The following is a 6,904-nucleotide window of genomic DNA, read 5'->3' on the forward strand; positions in this document are numbered from 1 at the left end:
TTTTAATTAAATTTTCTTTTTTTTTTTAAAAAAACCTTGAAATGGGTGGGGGGGCGAAAAAAAAAAAAACCCATGAGTCCTTAAGAAAAAAATCCCCCGGTTTTTTTAAACCCCCCGGGGGAACGCCTTTCTTCTTTTTTCCCCCCCTCAAACCCGGCTTTCCAAAAATTTTTCAAAAGGGGGGGGCCCGTCTAAATAAGGGAACTTTTTTTTTTGCCTTGAAATTAAACTTTTTTTTTAATTACCCCAGAAAACCTTTCACCCCGGGTAAAAAAAAATTTTTTTAAAAAAGCTATTAACCGGGGTAGGAGGAGAGTCAGAACCCGTCAAAAAGAAAGGCTAGATAACAAACCCTGTTCTTTCCCGTGATTTTTCCCTCTCCCCCTTTTTTTATTGTAAAAATTTTTTAAAACGACCAAACGATTATAGAGATCTCGTTCATTTTTTGTAATTTACTATATTAGAAATTTGAAAGGGGGCCTTCGGGATATAACAACACAAACATTTTGGGTTTGGGGGTTGGAAATTCTACCTTTCTTTCGCCGCATCCAACACTTTTTTTTCAATGATATATGTATTTTTAGCAATGTCGAATCAATGTCGACCTCGATATATATGTGTTGTGTGTGTGTGTGTGTGTGCATATATTTATATGTGTGCGTGTTTGTGGTGTGAATGTGTGTAATATACATATATATAATAATTATATTATATATATATATATATATATATATATTTATATTTGTTGTGTGTGGTGTGTGTTTGTGTGTGGTGTGTGTGTTGTGTGGTGTGTGTGCGTGTGTGTGTGTGTGTGTGTGGGTGTGTTTCACATCACCTGTATACTACATACACACACAATACACATAATATTACATTTTATATATATATATTAATTATATATATATATTATATATATATATATATATAAAGGGGAGAGAAAAGAGAGAGAGAGAAAAGAGGGAGGAAAAGGAGAGAGGGGAGAGAGAGAGAAAATATATATTTTATTTTATATATAAATTTTATATATAAATATATAATATAATATATATGATGTATGTATGTATTTTTATGTAGTGTGTGTTGTATACATGTGTGAGTGGTACACACCACACACACCACACCCCAAACGCACACACACACGCACACACACACACCCCACACCAAACACACACACACACACACACCACACACACACACACACACACAATCACACATACACACACACACACCAACGCACACTGTAAGACCCCGGAATATGGCCCACAAGAATATGGTAGGTGGCGAGTTAGGTGAAAATGTGACGACCAAGTTGTCTGACCCCTTTTATTATATAGATGTGAGTACGGCGCGCCAAGGGCGGGGTGTTGCTCCTTGGGTCCCCGCGGGGAGTCTGCCTGTCATCCCCTCGGGGTCTAAAGATGGGCATAGCCCGTGTTTAAAACATAGGAATTTTTTACGGGTAATGAAAGCTAGTTTTTACAACAATGCATAGCTTTTGTGGAAGGGGATAGAAAAAACAAACACTGGAATTTTAGTTGGCAACGAGAGACGAATAAACGGTAAAGCAAGGGAATACTTATATGTATGTGGTTTTGGGGAATATGGGCATGTACAATACAGAGATTATACAAGTCATGTAGAATATAACCGATAAATAGAATAACAGGGGCATACACATTTCATAACATCACATAAAAGCTGGGTTACTTTCCCCCCTGGTTTCCAAATAAATGGTCCCCATCAAAATCAATATCGTGAGAAATGTAAAAAAAGACGCAAAACTGTGTGACGCGGTGGTATATCGTATCGAGATTTGCATTTATATGGGGAACGTATGCCGAGACTGCGATATTCTCGGGCTTCAGAACTAGGAAAGGGCGGGGGAAGGAAATCGTCTTCATGCGGGGTCACAGAAAGCGAGCGAGCGGCGGCGCGAGGGAAGAGCATCCTCAGGGGGCGGGAATAAAGGGTACGTACGGGAAATCTAGTTAGGCAAATCATAAACTGCAAAAGAATACCATAAAAGACAACGAACGCAGAATACAAAAAAAAAACTTTAAAGCACAATTAAATAAATCGAGATTAAGTATTTAACACAAAATGAAATAACATAAGGAAAATAAGCTTGATTACCGATTTTTATTTGCAAAACCTTACACTCGGGTTTCTTGGATGCGGTGCGAGGCGAGGAGAGGCTGGGGGGTGTTTAGGCGGAGGCAGAGCGGGCCGCCCCTGTGCGGCTACGGGGAGATTTGGCGCTGCGTGGTGGCAAGGCGTGGTGCGCAGGTGCAGGATGATGTTGTTCCCGCTTTTGGGCCGGGCTGCGTGGATAATCCCCAGGGGAGGAACCGGCTTGGTGTAGAAAGTTTTGGGGGTCGCGTCCCTTGGGGATACGTGGTTCCCGCTGGGGTCCTAAAATCTGCACGCGTTGGCGGCAAAAGATGTACAGGTGTTTAGGGGTCAGCTGCAGGTTTGAGAGTGGCGTGACTTGCTGTGCGGGTTCAGCAGCTAGGCGGAGAGCGTGGTTATCCGGCCTTGGGGGCATTTTCCCGGTCCCCGGAAAATTTGGGCTCCAGAGTGGGTTTAAAATCGGGGGGTTTATTTAAAAACCCCAAGATTTGGGGGAAGTGGGGTTAAAAGGGGGTCCTTTTTGGGGCTTTTCTCTCTTTGCACAGCAGTCACACGTGCTCAGTTCTCTTTCAAATAATTATGCACACAGGTTTGTATGCACACACGCGTACATTGTAGATAAATCAAGTGATAAGTGTGTAGATATATAAATATATAAATCTGTATATACATACATACACACACACACACACACACACACACACACGCACACACACGCCACACGCACACAACACCCAGCACACAAAACACCATATATATATATATATCTATATATATAATATATCTAGGATATATTATATATATATACTATAGTCTACTCATACACACACACCACACACACACACACACACACACACAGTACTCCATACGACACACACACACACACCACAACACACAACACACCACAATCTATATATATCATATATATATATATTATATTATATATATATATAGATATATGTGTGTGTGTGTATGTGTGTAGTGGTGTGTGTGTGGTGTGTGTGTGTGTGTGGTGTGTGTTGTGGTAGTGTGTGGGTGTGGGTAGTAGATAGAAGTATGTTTAAATAGATAAGTAATATGTATAACATGCATATAACAGTAAATCCTGTATACAAAGTATCGATAATGTATAATAAAACTATCAATCACGTGAATAGTAAGATCAAGTCTTGTTGTTGGAAATAGTGTATGCTCTGTGTGTGAATGAGAACACCAGGACTGATGACATAGTAAAGGTGATAGTGCTGTGAACGTGAGGTGTGTGTGAGTGTAAGTCTGTAAAGGCGGTGTATTGATAGTGTGTATATAAACAGTAAGAAACGTAACTACATAATGACGAATACCACTCATAAGACATCCAACATCCCAACAACCAACTACTACTAGCTCATCTCGAAGTAGTAGTAGGCTACTCACACTCACACTCACCATACATTACTACCTACTATCATCTCACACTGTGTATGATTACCTCATTGATCATTAGTCTTCGTATCTCATCTCATCCGTACTTATGATTCTCTCTCATCTATATTCACTTATTATCTCTGATATATTACTTACATTACTCACTGAGGAAGCCAGCGCTACTAGTATTGATACGTAGTGTAGTAGTGTAGCGAAAAACAATACACAAGACAGAAGAAATAAGAAAAAAACCCAAACAGTAATAAATATGAGCATATATGATACATACAACACTTAATAATCATAATGATCATAAATGAATCATGACGTACATAAGATACACCGATAAATATCTAATAGAATAAACTATAAGTCATACATAATAATAATAATAATATGTACAACAAAATAATAATAATAAGATCGAAGATAAGAGAAGAAGATAGAAGAGCAATGAAATCGACCAATTAGTGATAATAACTCTTGATTAAGCTGATAATAAATGACATAATACTAATCTCTAACTAACAAGATGCATATAAGTAATGAATATACAGAAGAATAGTACAATAATATGATAATGATATAATAATATAATATAATAAAAATAATATAATCACTAGCTAATCACATAACATCAAATTATTATTATAATTATAATAGTAATAATAATAATAATAATAATAAAAATAATTATTATTAATATCATAATAGTGTTGATGATAATTATTCTATTAGACATAAAAGTGAAGAAAAAACTGCACAAATGCTAATGCCCAACAACGACCTACGCCTAATTTGAGGAAGACATGTTCGTAACAAAACATACACAGATTATAGAAATACTCAATAATCAAAGCAGCAAGTTACAAAATGACACTATAGCTGCGTACATATAAGAAGAAAATAAAAAGGAAGAATTTAGAAGAATAAAACTGAACCTGCCAAATAAATTTGATCTAGCATTGGAATATAATATCGAATGAATTAAAGCCACATGAGGTGTCGTACATGAAGGAGAACTTGCTAGATATGATAACGGATATCGTTGAGAACTATCGGTAGTAAAACTACCGAAATGAGTAAAAATAGACCATACTGTTAAAAAATCCAGACATGACCCATAAATCTAAAAGTATAATTAAACATAGGTACCAGGTCGTTAGAATAACTCTGTATCATGAGATAAATCCTGATTCACTTAATTAAAACGACTATATATCAACAGAAGAGTCCTCCAAGCAAAATTAGCATTAAGTTCAAGAAAATAAGAAAACAAAAAAGTACATCACAGAAAGTCAGTGGCTATGACTAGCTCATAGAACACGGGGAAATAGAAAACCTTTAAGAAGTTTGGTCTCGATAATTGTGCTAACAGCACCTAATAGCAAGGAAAACTAGTGACAATCTGGAAATATAAGTTTAAGTATTGATACCCGTAATATAAGAATGAGATTAGGAAGAAACCTATAAATATTCTAGGAATAAACGCGGAAATTGATACAACAATCATAGATAAGCACAAACTAATACGTACAGAATGCATTCGAGAATAACGTGCAACCTGCAACACAGACATTAAACATGCAAAGAACCAACTAACAAGCAATCACATTCCCCCCCCCTTGCAATCGCCTGTGCGACTTACATATAATTATACACGATGATAGACTGGAACTTCCGTGAACTCAAACAAATCGACACCGAAATTAAGCGGAAGCATTAACTCGCACACATACTAATGTATACCCTAATCATACGTAGACACCGCTGACGTCCCTAGAAGTAAAGGTAGTAGGGGATGATTCAGTTGGAATTATCGTACAAAAGAACAACCGATTGGTCTCTGCCATCTTAGCATCTAACCAACAATTGGATGCTTCATTAGTATAAGAGATCACAAGTCACACAACCTAAAAGGGTTTACACTCAATAGTAAAGAATCAATAAATTCCTTTCTCAGGAATTAGGTATTTAAGTGAGACTCGAACAATATGTTGGCCAACATTGGCTGCATACAACATAAAAAAAAAAGTAAAGAAGGTTGGACAGAAAAATTGAATGCTATAATGTGCATGAAGAAGCCTCTCCACGGACATTGCAGCTCGAGGCAACACACTGTGATGTCGACTGAACGTGTAGATCCGACGCATCAGTGGCTTAGAAGCTCTCGACGGACTTAAAGGAGAAACAAAGAGTTTTTATATCTTTGTCAGTCCCAAGAGATCAAAGTGTGTTTACCAGGAACTATCAAGCTGAAAACATCTTGTCACAACTGGCACACTCCGCAGTCCAACAGTGTAGGTTTTGTGAAGACAGGTTGAGACCATTTGATCACCTTGTATCTGGTTGCGCAATATTACGCACCAACATCAGAGTACACAAATCGACAGCAACAAGGTGGGCATAGTACCTGACAGCTATGGAAGATCTGGCAAACATTTTCTATCGGAACACAGATATAATGCTGTGACGAACACACACATCATAAGCAGTTACTGAAGGCAAAGATGCTACAATCTTGTGGAACTTTCCATTCACACAGATCGTACTATATAAGCAAATCATCCGATATCGTCATCAAGACAAAATAAACCACTTGCCTGTTTTATAGATATGAGCATCCCTTCAGATATAAACGTCCCTAACAATAGTGTTTGAGAGATATCAAAGTCATAAAGGACGCTGGAAATAGAGAGTCTCGACAAAGGATGTGCGCATTTAGCAAACCAAACTTTCAGTCCTGTTGTTTATTGAGCTCTTGGCCCTTATCCAATCAAAGCGTACAGATAGCTTTCTCTTGAACAACATACCCATCACGAAATCCAAAATTAGAAGAATTCCAAAAATAGTCTTTAACAGCACAGCACTGTTCGTCAGAAGTGTTTATCAATCTGAAGTGTGTCTTTGTTGTGCTGACTTCGATCATTGACTGGATGTTTTGATTTGTGGTTGTTTCTGCATATTTTGCATGTTTTTGTGTCTGATCGTTCGCACTTGCCATCAAACTTCAAATTCACCCTAGGTTGAAATGGTAGTGACTCGGTGTTTAGATTTTAATATAGCAGATCTACAGGAAACTTTTGGCTAATAATAAGAATGAATAATAATAATAATAATAATAAGTAATATCAATATAATAATGATCATAATGGCTACGACCAGTGGGTCCTTTGTCTCTGTGCGAACCATGTGTTAACATGAAAGGATGACCTGGGCATGGTGTTAACATGAAGGGACCTGGGCAAACATGTGACGCAGCTGGCCTGTGAGCGAGAGGTGGTGGAACGGAACCAGCCAAGAACGGGAGTTTTGGGTGCTGGTCCGCCTGTGAAGACCTGTAATGTGGCCGTACTGTGGACACTGA

This window comes from Penaeus monodon, chromosome 5 (genome assembly GCF_015228065.2).
Source record: "Penaeus monodon isolate SGIC_2016 chromosome 5, NSTDA_Pmon_1, whole genome shotgun sequence".
In the NCBI taxonomy this organism is placed as follows: domain Eukaryota; kingdom Metazoa; phylum Arthropoda; class Malacostraca; order Decapoda; family Penaeidae; genus Penaeus; species Penaeus monodon.